The following is a 13,810-nucleotide window of genomic DNA, read 5'->3' as shown; positions in this document are numbered from 1 at the left end:
GGTTAAATCAAATTTACATTTTAGAATACAAATTTGCAACCTGTAAAACAATTACAAATTCAAACTAAATTACCATTTGGAAAACATGTTTTGCATTTTGTAAATACGCTTTCCAAGATATACTGCCATGCCCCGCCTTGTCTCCGCCTGCGTCTCCTGCGCTTCCTCACTCCCCTCCCACTTCTCTCGGTGTGGCGTGTATTCAACTCACCTGTGTCAGGAGCACACCTGTTCCCAATCTTCTCATAAAGAGCAGTCTTTACTTCCCGGATCTCTCTAGGCCTGAATACTTAGCCATGGAAAACTAAATAAATGACTCTCTCGCAGCAAGGCTAATTTGCCCGTCCTCCTCCCCAGTTGGAGCAGGTCTCTTTTTCCTTAAAAAGGACAACTCTCTCTGACCATGCATTGACTACAGAGGACTTAATGACATTGTGGTAAAGAATAGATACCCTCTGCCATTAATAGAACTCGCCTTTGAACCACTGAATCAAGCCAATATTTTCACCAAGCTCAACCTAAGAAACTTGCATCATATTGTTCGTGTTGAATACCTTGTTTAAAACACCTCTAGGCCACTTTGAATACTTGGTAATGCCTTTCAGGCCCCCATAGTTGTTAAGGCCCCAGTGATGTTTCACGGGATATGCTGAACAAGTTCATAAGATGACATCCTCATTTATCCCATAACTTAGATGAACACAAGGTACATGTCAGTGCTTCAATGATTATTAGAAAACAGACAATTTGAAGTAGAGAAATGCAGTCAGTTTCCTGTGTTTCATTATTGAAAAAGGTGGGTTGGCCCACACCCACCACCCGCAAGCAGCTTCAATGGTTCCTTGGTTTTGTCAACATCTACCACTGTTTCATCAGGGATTACAGCAAGGTGGCGGCTCCAATGACTCAACTCACCTAATCCTGCATCCCGTTCTCCTGGTCCCTGTCTGCTGATACAGCTTTTCACCAGCTGAAACTACTGTTGGGGCTGGCCATGGGGCTGTCCTATCACAGTGCACATCCTCTAACCAGAAGCTCCACCCCTGCGCTTTCTTCTCCAGACAACACTCCCCTGCTGAGAAGAACTACGATGTAGAAAATAGAGAACTCTTAGCAGTGGTTTCAGCACTACAGGAGCGGAGGCACTGGTTGGAGGGGTCCTCCCAATTTTTCATTGTTTGGATTGACCATAAAAATCCGCTAAGCACCTCAACCCATGTCAGGGCAGTTTAGCCCTCTTCCTGGGTCAGTTTAATTTCACCCTCACCTAACGTACCAGCTCATGCAACAGTAAACCCCATACCCTGTCCGGAATTGGACCCTGAACCCATCCTCCCTGCTTCCCGTTGTGTTACGATGGCGCCGCGGATGGTTGCCTCGGTGTGTTGGTGCGCGTTGTTTTGTCTTGTTTTGTGTTTTAACTCCGTTTTTTGCGATTATACCCGGAGCTCTTTCACCAGAGAAGAGCTCATGAACATCGGGGTAACAACACCAGCGGACTTATTTCCTACTTTTCTTCTCCCCACACTGGAAATTTTGGACATTATGGTCAAAGGTGTGCTCACCTTTGTCCACGCAGTGAAACGCCGGAGGAGAGGGAAACGGGCCGGTGCGCTTGTGCGTCTTCGCCAGCGCGGATTACGCACATCGCTACCGGGAATATTTCTCTCTAATGTGCGTTCACTGGCAAATAAACTGGATGAATTACAACTGCTGTTGGGAAAAAACAGGGACTTCTATTCATCGGCTGTTTTGTGCTTCACGGAGACGTGGCTGTGTGGATTAATACCGGACTCTGCGCTGCAGCTGGCAGGCTTCCAACTCTACAGAGCGGACAGAGACACGGAACTTTCCGGCAAAACAAAAGGTGGAGGAATCTGTTTTTACATCAACAGTGGCTGGTGCAACGACGTGACAGTGATTCAGCAGCACTGTTCTCCTGACCTGGAATCTTTCATCATAAACTGCAAGCCTTTTTATTCACCCCGTGAGTTTGCTTCATTCATTCTGGTCGGTGTTTACATCCCACCGCACGCCAGCGTGCAGGACGCACAGCGCATGCTCGCCGATCAGATACTGTGTGTGGAGTGGATCAACCCGGACTCTTTAGTTATTGTCCTAGGCGACTTTAACAAAGGAAACCTCACTCGCGAACTCCCCAAGTACAGACAGTTTATTAAATGCCCGACCAGAGAGGAGAACATTCTGGATCACTGTTACACCACAGTCAGGGATGCTTATCACGCCGTCCCCCGCGCTGCACTGGGACTCTCTGACCACGTCATGGTCCACCTGATTCCTGCCTACAGGCAGAAACTAAAGCTCTGCAAACCTGTAGTGAGGACATCAAAGAAGTGGACCAGTGAGGCTGTGGAGGATCTACAGGCGTGTTTGGACTCTACTGACTGGGATGTATTCAGGACTGCTACCAACAGGCTGGATGAGTACACAGAGGCTGTGACGTCATACATCAGCTTCTGTGAGGACTGCTGTGTTCCATCATGCACCAGGGGGAGTTACAACAATGACAAACCCTGGTTCTCAGCCAAGCTCAGAAGGTTAAGGTTGGATAAGGAAGAGGCCTTCAGGAGTGGAGACAAAGACAGATTTAAAGAGGCAAAGTACAAGTTTAGCAAGGCGGTGAAAGAAGCTAAACGACTGTACTCTGAGAAGCTCCAACACCCATTCTCAGCCAACGACTCTGCGTCTGTCTGGAAAGGGCTTAGGCAGATCACCAACTACAAGCCTAAAGCCCCCCACTCCTTTAACGACCAACGCCTAGCCAACGACCTGAACGAGTTCTACTGCCGCTTTGAAAGACAGAGGGACAGTCCTGAAACCATCCCCCACAACACCTCCCAACACCCCCAGCTCCAGTGTTTCACCTACACCTCCCCCACCTCAGCAGGGGCCTGGGCATCTCCACCAATGCCCACCTTAAATGTCCCCCCCTTTACCTCCCCACCCACCTCAGAGTTGACTCTTTCCATCCACGAGAGGGACGTCCACAAACTCTTCAGGAAACAGAATCCCAGGAAAGCAGCTGGTCCGGATTCTGTCTCCCCATCCAGCTTGAAGCACTGCGCTGATCAGCTGTCTCCAGTGTTCACAGACATTTTCACCACCTCATTGGAGACATGTCACGTGCCAGCCTGCTTCAAGACCTCGACAATAATCCCTGTTCCCAAAAAGCCAAGGACCACAGGACTCAATGACTACAGACCCGGCGCCCTGACCTCTGTGGTTATGAAGTCCTTTGAGCGTCTTGTGCTTTCACACCTGAAAGCCATCACCAACCCCCTCCTGGACCCACTGCAGTTTGCCTACAGAGCCAACAGGTCTGTAGACGATGCAATTAATCTGGCCCTCCACCACATCCTCCAGCACCTGGAGGATGTGGTGTGGATTTCAGCTCTGCCTTCAACACCATCATCCCGGCTCTGCTCCAGGAGAAGCTCTCCCAGCTGAGCGTGCCTGACTCCATCTGCAGGTGGATCACTGCCTTCCTGTCTGACAGGAAGCAGCATGTGAAGCTGGGAAAACATGTCTCCGACTCACAGGTCATCAGCACCGGATCCCCCCAGGGCTGCGTTCTTTCTCCTCTGCTCTTCTCCCTGTACACAAACAGCTCCTGAAGTTCGCGGACGACACCACCCTCATCGGACTCATCTCTGATGGTGACGAGTCCGCCTACAGGTGGGAGGTTGACCAGCTGGTCACTTGGTGCAACCGAAACAACCTAGAGCTCAACGCTCTAAAGACAGTGGAGATGGTCGTGGACTTCAGGAAGAATTCAGCCTCACCTGCACCCATCAACCTCTGTGACTCCACAGTTGACACTGTGGATTCCTTTCGCTTCCTGGGAACTATCATCACCCAGGACCTCAAGTGGGAGCTGAACATCAGCTCTCTCATCAAAAAAGCCCAGCAGAGGATGTACTTCCTGCGGCAGCTGAAGAAATTCAACCTGCCAAAGACAATGATGGTGCACTTCTACTCCTCCATCATTGAGTCCATCCTCACCTCCTCCATCACCATTTGGTACGCTGCTGCCACGGCCAAGGACAAGGGCAGACTGCAGCGTGTCATTCGGTCTGCAGAGAAGGCGATCGGCTGCAATCTTCCATCTCTCCAGGACCTGTTCGCCTCCAGAACTCTGAGGCGTGCAGGAAAGATTATGGCTGATCCCTCCCACCCCGGACAGAAACTCTTTGAGTCACTCCCCTCTGGCAGAAGGCTGCGGTCCATCAGGACCAGAACCTCACGCCACAAGAACAGTTTTTTCCCGTCTGCTACTAGCCTCATCAACAAGGACCGGAGACCCCCCCCGACACTCTGACTCCTCACACTCCTCCTCTGCCTCTACATGTCACATTATCATTACATCCTTTTTATGCGTTATATTAACGTCATTACTGTGAACTTTGCACCTGGTGAATATTTCACTGTTACTCACTTCTGCCCAGTTGTACTGCTCTTTACTGCTCTTTCTGTAGTGCTCTTTTTCATCTTTAAAAAAACAAAAAAACATTTATATACTGTGTATATATACGTTTACTGTTCACTTAACCTTTCAAAATTTTGTATGCTTGTTATGCGCCACGACACCAGAACAAATTCCTTGTATGTGCAAATCGTACTTGGCAATAAAGCTCTTCTGATTCTGATTCTGGGTAATTTGAATGTAATAGTTTACCATCTGATATTATTGCACTTTACTTAGTGCATGATGGTGGACAGTTGCTGCCTCCCTCTGCTCAGTTTCATTCATTCTGTAAGCATGTGTGTGTTCGGGCTGTTGGAACCAATTTTGGTAGTTGAATATAATTAGAATATTAAAAAACAACAATCATAATCCAATGCTGTAATTACTTTTCAAATGTGTAGTATTTTAATACATATGGTAAAACGTGGTGACGGAAGCCCGGCCCTCCAGTCCTCTGCCTCTTTCCGTGTGAAAAACAAAATTCTTTGCTCAAGTTACGACCCTTGCAGAACACTAAAGTTTTCTGAATCGCAACAATCTCACATTCAGTCAGAAATTCCTGATGGCAATAAAACACCCACGGAGATCAGATTTTTAATTCCGAGCAGGCAAGAGTCTTTTTAGCCTCACTCCTTTTTTGCCTCACTCCACATCAAAAGCTGCTCGTCAGAATGCTATAACGGACAAATTGGTACGCTTTATTTTACAGAGACATGATACCAATCAACATCTCGCAGGGTTCCGGTCTTAAGGACTTAATTCAGGAGCTTGAGCCAAGGGGTTCTTAGCCACCACACACAAAGCGGGGCTTATTATATTAACGCCGTCGCGAGTCACTTGCAGTCTGCAAGTTGTATAACAACCACATATTAAATTAAAATGTATTAACATTTTAATTGGAAATTCTAATACAATTTGAATATTAAAAATAATAAAGAATGGAATTCGAATGAGATCATAGAGGGAAACTGACAGCCCGAGTGTGTACGATGAGGAAGGAAAGACTTCATTTTAAAAACACAAAATATTTCAGGCACTGAGTAGTGGGTAGTTTTCTTTTAAATTTCCCACTTAAATTGAACCACCTCAAAGAGTTGAATTTGATTTTAGATTAGACCTACAGTTTACCGTCTATTTTTGTTTAGAGGGCTTTATTTACATGGGAGGTCTACCAGTTACCTCACACCAATCGAACAAAATGATAATGTAGTATTTTATGTGTATTTTAGTGAAATGAATTATTTCCATGGCAATTCAAGGACAAGAAGGAGGAGAGTCAAAGCTAGAGTGCAGCAGCATTTAATGACCCTTGCCATGGAGGCTGTGGGACAGGCAGATCAGGTGGTGGACCTGGCAGTGCAGCCAGTGGATCAAGTAGTGCAGGCGGTGGATCCGGAAGTGCACGTTGAAGAATATATGGAGAACAATGCTGATGAGGCTGTAAATCTGCAGTTGGACTTTGACCTTGATGTTGATGTTGTACATGTGTAGTGACTGTGATGAAGATCCTGCCTGTGATTTTACTGAAGACGATCCCCATTCAGATGCGAAGAGGAAACTAGCTGAGTGGGCAGCTAACTGCCAGGTGTCTCATTCTGCATTGTCAGAGTTACTAGCAATACTCTTGGAGCTAGGTCTGGATGTACCCAAGGATCCCAGAACTCTCCTCGGTACAGTGAAAAATTGTGAGGTCAAAGAGATGGGACAGGGAAGTTACTACCACTTTGGGCTTGCAAGTGCAATAATGTCAGAACTGAAAATGACAAATGAACATGATCTGACAACAGACACATTGACTATCCGTGCGAATGATGATGGGCTGCCTCTTTCAAGGAGCTCTAATATCCAGCTGTGGCCTATTTTAGGTCAAATAGTTGAACTACCAAAAGCAAAAGTGTTTATCATAGGTGTATATGCAGGTCCCTGTAAACCTGAATCTGTGAACAACTACATGCATGATTTTGTTGAAGATTTAAAAGCCATCACTACAACTGGTGTAAAGTTAAGTGGGAAACAGTATCAAAGGTCATGGTGGCTATAGTTCTTGTGAGCGTTGCACACAGTATGGCATTTAGGTTGACAGTAGAGTTGTGTTTCCAGACATGGATTCCAGCTTGAGGACAGACTCAGTTTGAACAAATGTCTGATGAAGATCACCATCACTCTAAATCACCTCTGCAGGGGCTAGGCATTGGTATGGTTTCTGCCTTTCCTCTGGACTACATGCATTTAGTTTGTTTGGGCATTGTGCGTAAATTGATCGCTCTGTGGTTTAAGGGGCCTTTGCAATGTCGGGTTCCATCTCCTGTCCTTTCTGCCATCTCTGATCACTTGAAACTGTGTAGACAAAGCTTACCCCGTAGCTTCTCCAGAAAGCCAAGATCTTTGTCCGAGTACAGCCATTGGAAGGCTACAGAATTCAGGCAGTTCTTATTATATACAGGACCAGTTGTGCTTTTCCAAAGATTGCCTAATCAACATTATAGAAGCTTCCTGGTTTTGTCATTTGCTATGAGAATACTTCTGTCTCTTCTGTGTAGGGAATTCTGTGGTTTTGCCAGAAAATTGTTAAGTTACCAACTTTGCTAAGATATATGGGACTACATTTCTGGTTAACAATACACACATTCTTATACATTTAGCAGATGATGCTGAAAAATATGGCCCCCTGGATTCAGTTTCATGTTTTCCTTTTGAGAATTATTTGGGACAGTTGAAAAAAAATGGTGAGTAGACCACAGGGTCCTGTGCAACAAATTGTCAGACGTGTCTATGAAAGGCAATTATTTCCTCACGTGTCGAAAGACATGCCTGATGGTGTTGAACTGAAACAGCCCCATGCATCTGGACCACTGCCAACAGATGCATCAGGGTGTTCAATATAAGATGTATAAACTCAAAGACACAATAATCTAAAACTCCAGTGGTTCCAATTGTTTTGAATTGGGGGCAGAGTTGCAATTGTGAGGAACATTGTGCATTCCAATGCAGAAACACATGTAGTGTATGAACTTTTTGAGACAGGGGCATGTTTTTTCAACTACCCCATTGATTCGACGTGTCTTGGAGTTTGTTTACTATCAAAACTGTCTGGTCAACTTGCCAGTGCTCCAGTAACCGACTTCACAAAACCACTGCTGTTACTTCCTCTTCGGGAAAAGTTTGTGGCTTTGCCTCAGCTACACAGCACATACTGTAACATAATGAACTTTGCAAGATGTCCTCATTCAGTGTGGTGGAGTTTGTGGACAAAATTGACCCTGGTGGCTACAAGAAGGTGGACATCATTCCATCAGAGTGCTGACAGAAAATGATGCTGGTGGCCACCAGCCACATTGCTCAATGTGACCAAGGCCGTGAAAGAGGGCACACCACCCGCTCAAAACTGGATTCTGTGTAATGTGCGTGTGATGGGAAATGCAGGTAACTTTGATTGTCCTCATTAACTACTGCTCTATTTCCTTTACTTACTTTAAACCCCTGTGATCCCCAACTTATTTTTTGTGTTGATTTTTTCTATGGTTCTCTGAGCTAATTGGTCAGGGGCTGGTGTAGCCGCAGATCCTCATTCCAAACAAGCAATATCACACCAAGCCAGTGATGACTAGCCGGATCACCAGCCCCACTGCCCAGCGAATTGCCAGCCCCATTGCCCACAGGGTTGCAAGACCCAGTTGTGAAGCCATGTTCTCTAAACTTCTTACAATTGTAGAAGAAATTAAGGAGACCCAGATGGTCCATGATAAGATGCTAAATGTCCTGCTGAAGAAGGAAGATGCATCAGTCATGGAGGTTCCTGATAGAGAGGTCTTCCCGCTGCAAACTCAAGCAGATGTTGAGGCTCTCGAGGAGAAACTAGGGGAGCGCAGTCTTATGTCTGCTGTTGTAAGTTTTCCTAATTGATTTTTATTATATGTTTTACATTACAGTACATAATAACATAAAGGCTACAACTTTAAATGTTTAGTTGACTTCATGGCCTTGACAGTTAATGTAAGCCTTTTTTTCTCCTTTTGGCCCTCATCTCTAGGTTGCCATGGTTGCAGATATAGGGGGCACAAGTGTGGATGATGCAACAAGGAGAATGATGAAATACGTTCTGTCAAACCAGCTGGCATTGAACTATAACATGTTTGGCCGAAGTTTAAGGACTTGCGTCTTTTCAACGTTATGTATGGTAAGTAAATTAGAGAAGTTAGAAATAACAGATAGAAATAATGTTTTGAAGAAAAATCCATCTCTGTGTGCGGTCCTCCCTTCAATTTATGGACTCGCATTTTTGGCTACGCACCAGTAAGTGATTAAGCACAATGGCATTTTCAAATTTAAGTAAATGGGAGGAAAAATGTCTCACGAGATGAAAATGCAAGGAATGTCATTTCAAATCTGAAGCCTGCATTGTACCATGGAAGCCTCCAGTAATGTGCATCGGTTATTGCTTTTAGTGCTTTTGGGCCTTTTAATGTGAAAGAATGTGCATCATTTAATTTTATGATTATTTGTACACACCTCACAAAGCTGTTATATATTAATTATGATTATGAGTGAACTCAATCATACTGAAGAAAACAGGCTCCAGTGACCTGTACACCATCCTCCGCCAATACCATCTCAGATGGTCTGGGCACATCTGTCTATAAATTTTCTGTCTGTGTGTTACTCTAATATCTCTCAAACCAAGATTTCAAACTTGACAGGTGTCTTGCTACGAGCACGAGTTAGTGCAGTGGCAAGTTTGACGTTGTTTGGATAAGTAATGCAAAGATATCTTTAAATATATTGCTAAATGAACCACATGTTGGCTTTCGCCACTCTACTTTTAGCCACTCCCCCTCTCATTCGCACTATGAGTGAGACAAGGCGCTGTCAAGCTGAGTCAGCCGACAAATGCAGAGGATAAGCAGGCTGCACACGCCAACAAACAACACGCCATCAAGCTGAGGCAGATGACTAACGCAGTGCACCCAACCACAGACTGTTCACCCCACTTCCCTCTGGGAGGTGTTACAGGTCTCTCCGCACCTGAACCAGCAGGTTAAGAGGGAGCTTCTGTCCTGCAGCTGTCACCCCACTGAACTCTATCTCTGCATCCTAGTGAAAACCAACCAACTGTTATGCAACCATGTAGTTCAATTTTCCATTTATTGTATGACATTATGACAGTATCAGTATTTGCTTTCTAGCATACACAAATAAAAATGTCACTGAACGTTTGCTGTGCAATAGTAACAATGAGCATTCAAACACACCAAACCAACAATTACAAAAAACACACATCAAAACAGATTTTGGACGGGCACTGCACTAGTTCATCGAATGGATGACACTCGCCTCCCTAAAATCCAATTTGCCAATGCCCTCCGCAAATACAGATGGATCTTACACATCTCTCCATCAACCTGGACAACTGGGAGGCAATTGCAAGTGGGAGATTCAACTGGCACGCAGTGATTAACAACGGCTGCAGAGCCTCTCAGGAGCCCTACAAGTTATTCCTGGAAGAGAGACCCTCAAAACAGGAAGCAGTTTGTTGCATGTGACAGGAATGGCCATAGTAGTAATAAAATGTTTTAAATTCAAGTACTTCAGAAATATTTTCTTGTGCTAAAAATCCATGACGATTATCGATCATATCCTTCATACTTTTGCCAATATGGCCCTGAAGTTGGCCATTGTCTAATTCTAAATAGAAAGAGAATATGTTTTTAATGTTAGCTTATACTGTCAACCAAATTTGTTTTACACAGGCCCTTAAGAAGAATTCTTTGACGGCAAAGGTGAACCAGCAGGAAGCAGAGAAGGCACTGTCCAAATGGTTCACTGGGGCAAGAAACCGAGGAGGACGAAGGGCATCCAGACAGCCAGTGCCAAATTAAACAGTACTGAGCAGTGGTGGAATGAGTGAGTGCTGAGACTAACCTTTTCTTTTTCTTTTTCATTGTTTTCTTGCCAATGTTGGCTAAAAGGTTTGCAAAATGTTGACACTGTGAGATTGTTTTTCTGGAACCATTATTTTTTTCACCAATAAATCTGTTGATTTAAAATATTCATGAATAAAAGGTTGAAATCAGAGAATGTGGCCATTTTTTTAATTCAATCCTTACTTATATATCTTATATATCAATACCTTATTTATTTGTATTTGTATTTGTATTTATTTATTTGCACCATAAAAAAAACGACAATACAAAAAACAGAAATTAAAGAAGAATAGTAAGTGCAGGAGAGGTTAAAAAACCCTACATGGGCTTATAAGAAGCACCTCCCCGAGAAATATACACATTCAAAGGATAAATCAACAACAACAACAATAGGAGAAAGCAACAACAAATAACAACAAAAAAGGAAGGAATACAAGTGCCATTTTATAGCAGACACTCAAAGAAGTCAGAAATAAAAACATGGGTATGTATAAATATAAAATGATTGTATTTAACTGAGTGTATAAGCATGTAAAGAGATAATGATCCAATGACAAATATACTGGAAATATACTGGAAAAAGAAAAAAAAAAAAAAAAACTATTAGGAACTTTGATTTAACAGGTAAGCTTTCAGTCTTAACTTAAAAGTATTGAGGGATGAAGATAATTTAACAACATGAAGATGGGAATTCCAAAGTATGGAGCCTCTGTGAGCAAAAGAAAACTGAGTATGAGTAGTGCGGCAAAAAGGGGGATGAAGTTTATCAGTCTGTCTGGTGTTATAAGAATGGACCTGAGAGTTAACTGTAAAGAATTCATGAAAGGATTTGGGCAGCAAGTGGGAAAGTTGAATATATTTATAAGTAAATACACATGATTGAAGTATATTAATATCGTAGACTGACATTATCTGAAGATTCTTAAACAGAGGGGCAGATGGAGACAAATAATTAGAGAAGGTGGCTAATCTAACAAATTTCTTTTGCGCGATTAATAATTTCTGTAAATTAGAAGGATAAGTGCTAGCCCAAACGATATTACCGTAACTGAGATGTGGATGAATTAAGCTATAATACAGTATATTTAAAACTTCCTGAGATATGAAATCACGAATTTTTCTGATGATACCAATTTATAATCCTTACGTATATTATCCAACAGATTATCATTTGCTGGCACACGTCAGTTCATGTATTGCGGTATTATCCTGTAAACTGTCTAAAGCAGCTCATCTGCCTGGGGTTTTGTGTGTAAATGTGTAAAATTGCCATGTTCCATGTTAACATAGAGGTTTGTGAATGAGGGAGGTAGGTATCATTTTATTTGAACATTATTTAAATCCTTTCATCTGGTCAGTGTGGTAAAATAGACTGAGATCCAACTGGATCTTAAAGCTGGGACCAAGATGGGTCTTGTGTATTTACCCCAGTTTGGGCCCACTTAACACCTAGTGTAATCCTGCCTTAAAGCCACATGGGCAAGCATGTTGGTCGCATGCTTGCCCATGTGGGTTTTGACCAGGATTACACATGACAATCCCACTTGCAACCCATGTTTCAGCTCATGTTGTCCCCATTTAGGACCCACGTAGGACTTAAAGGTGGGACCAAGATGGGTTTTGTCTGTTTTACATCCACTGAGAGATGTCGGTCAGACAAGCTGAGATCCGTTCTGCTACATGTGTGTCGGAGCTGGGAAGTTGGGTGTCGTCAGCGTAGCTGTGATAGGAAAAACCATGAGAGAGAATAACGTATAGAGAGAAGAGGAGAGGGCCCAAGACAGAACCCTGAGGGAACCCAGTAGTTAGAGGACAGGGTTCCAACACAGATCCTCTCCAGGTTACTCTGTATGTTTGGTTTTGAAGATAAGATGAGAGTAGGATAAGTGCAGAGCCTGAGACACCTAGTTCTTGAAGGGAGGAAGTAAGGATCTGGTGGTTAACTGTGTCAAACGCTGCAGAAAGGTCCAAGAGGATGAGCACAGAGGAGAGAGAGGCAGCCCTGGCAGTGTGGAGTTGCTCAGTGACAGCAAGAAGTGCAGTTTCAGTCGAGTGATCGAGGATCGAGAAGGTTGTTCCGGTGAAGGTAGGAAGTTGATTAAAGATAGCACACTCTCGGGGCAGCGTTAACCTACAGTCCTCACTACAGGCGACCCCGGTTCGAATCCCGCATCGGACGGTCCTTTCCTGCATGTCGTTCCCCCTCTCTGCCTCCCCATTTCCTGTCTCTCTGCAATAAAAACTATCAATGAAAGGCATTAAAAGCACAAAAAAAACTAAAAAAGATAGCATGCTCCAGAGCTTTGAAAAGAAAAGGAAGAAAAGAGACAGGTCTGCAGTTATTTACTTCAGAAGGGTCAAGGGTGGGTTTTTTAAGGAGTGGGGTCACTATGGTCTCTTTAAGAGAGGCCGGAAAGCAACCAAATGATAGAGATGTGTTAATGAGGTGGGTGAGGAAAGGAAGAAAATCAGAAGCAATTGACTAAAGAAAGTGAGAAGGGATAGGGTCAATTTAATTCAATTCAATTCAATTCAATTCAATTTTTATTTGTATAGCGCCAAATCATAACATACATAGCGTACATAGACAACATCAAGGAGAGCGGAGAACCCCAACAGTTCACACAATGAGCAAGCACTAGGCATCAGTGGAGAGAAAAAACTCCCTCTTAACAGGAAGAAATCTCTGACAGAACCAGGCTCAGAGATGTGCGGTCATCTGCCTCGACCGATTGGGGTGAAAGTAAAAATGGGGGACAGTGGAGAGGTGGGGACAGAAAATGGGGGGAGAGAAAAGACAAGAGGGAGATGAGGGAGAGACAGAAGAGAGAGAGGGAGAACAGCAACAGATACACAACAACTGTATCAGGTTTTAATTACAAAATAATAATAATGGTGATGATAAGCGTAGCCTGGAAAACTGGATCTAGATCCTGCAACCTGCATGATGAGAATACAGAGAGAGAGAGAGGGAAGGAAGGAAAGACACAAACTAGGGAGAGAGAGAGAGACAAAGTTAATGACATATAAAAAGTCATAATCATACCCTGAGTGTGAGAGAGTGAATGTGCATGCACCACAGGAAAATCCCCCAGCAGTTAGTTCTATAGCAGCATAACTAAGAGATGGTCCAGGTTTCCCTGAACCAGCTCTAACTATAAGCTTTATCAAAAAGGAAAGTTTTAAGTTTAACTTTAAATACAGAGAGAGTGTCCACCTGCCAAACTATCATTGGAAGCTGGTTCCACAGGAGAGGAGGAGCCTGGTAACTAAAGGCTCTGCCTCCCATTCTACTCTTACAGACTCTGGGAACCACAAGTAAACCTGTATTTTGTGACCTAAGTGGTCTATTAGGGTGATAGGGTAAGACTAGGTCTTTCAGGTATGAAGGGGCCTGACCATT

This window comes from Solea senegalensis, linkage group LG12 (genome assembly GCF_019176455.1).
Source record: "Solea senegalensis isolate Sse05_10M linkage group LG12, IFAPA_SoseM_1, whole genome shotgun sequence".
Lineage (NCBI taxonomy): Eukaryota > Metazoa > Chordata > Actinopteri > Pleuronectiformes > Soleidae > Solea > Solea senegalensis.
Note: the sequence above shows the minus strand (reverse complement) of the source record.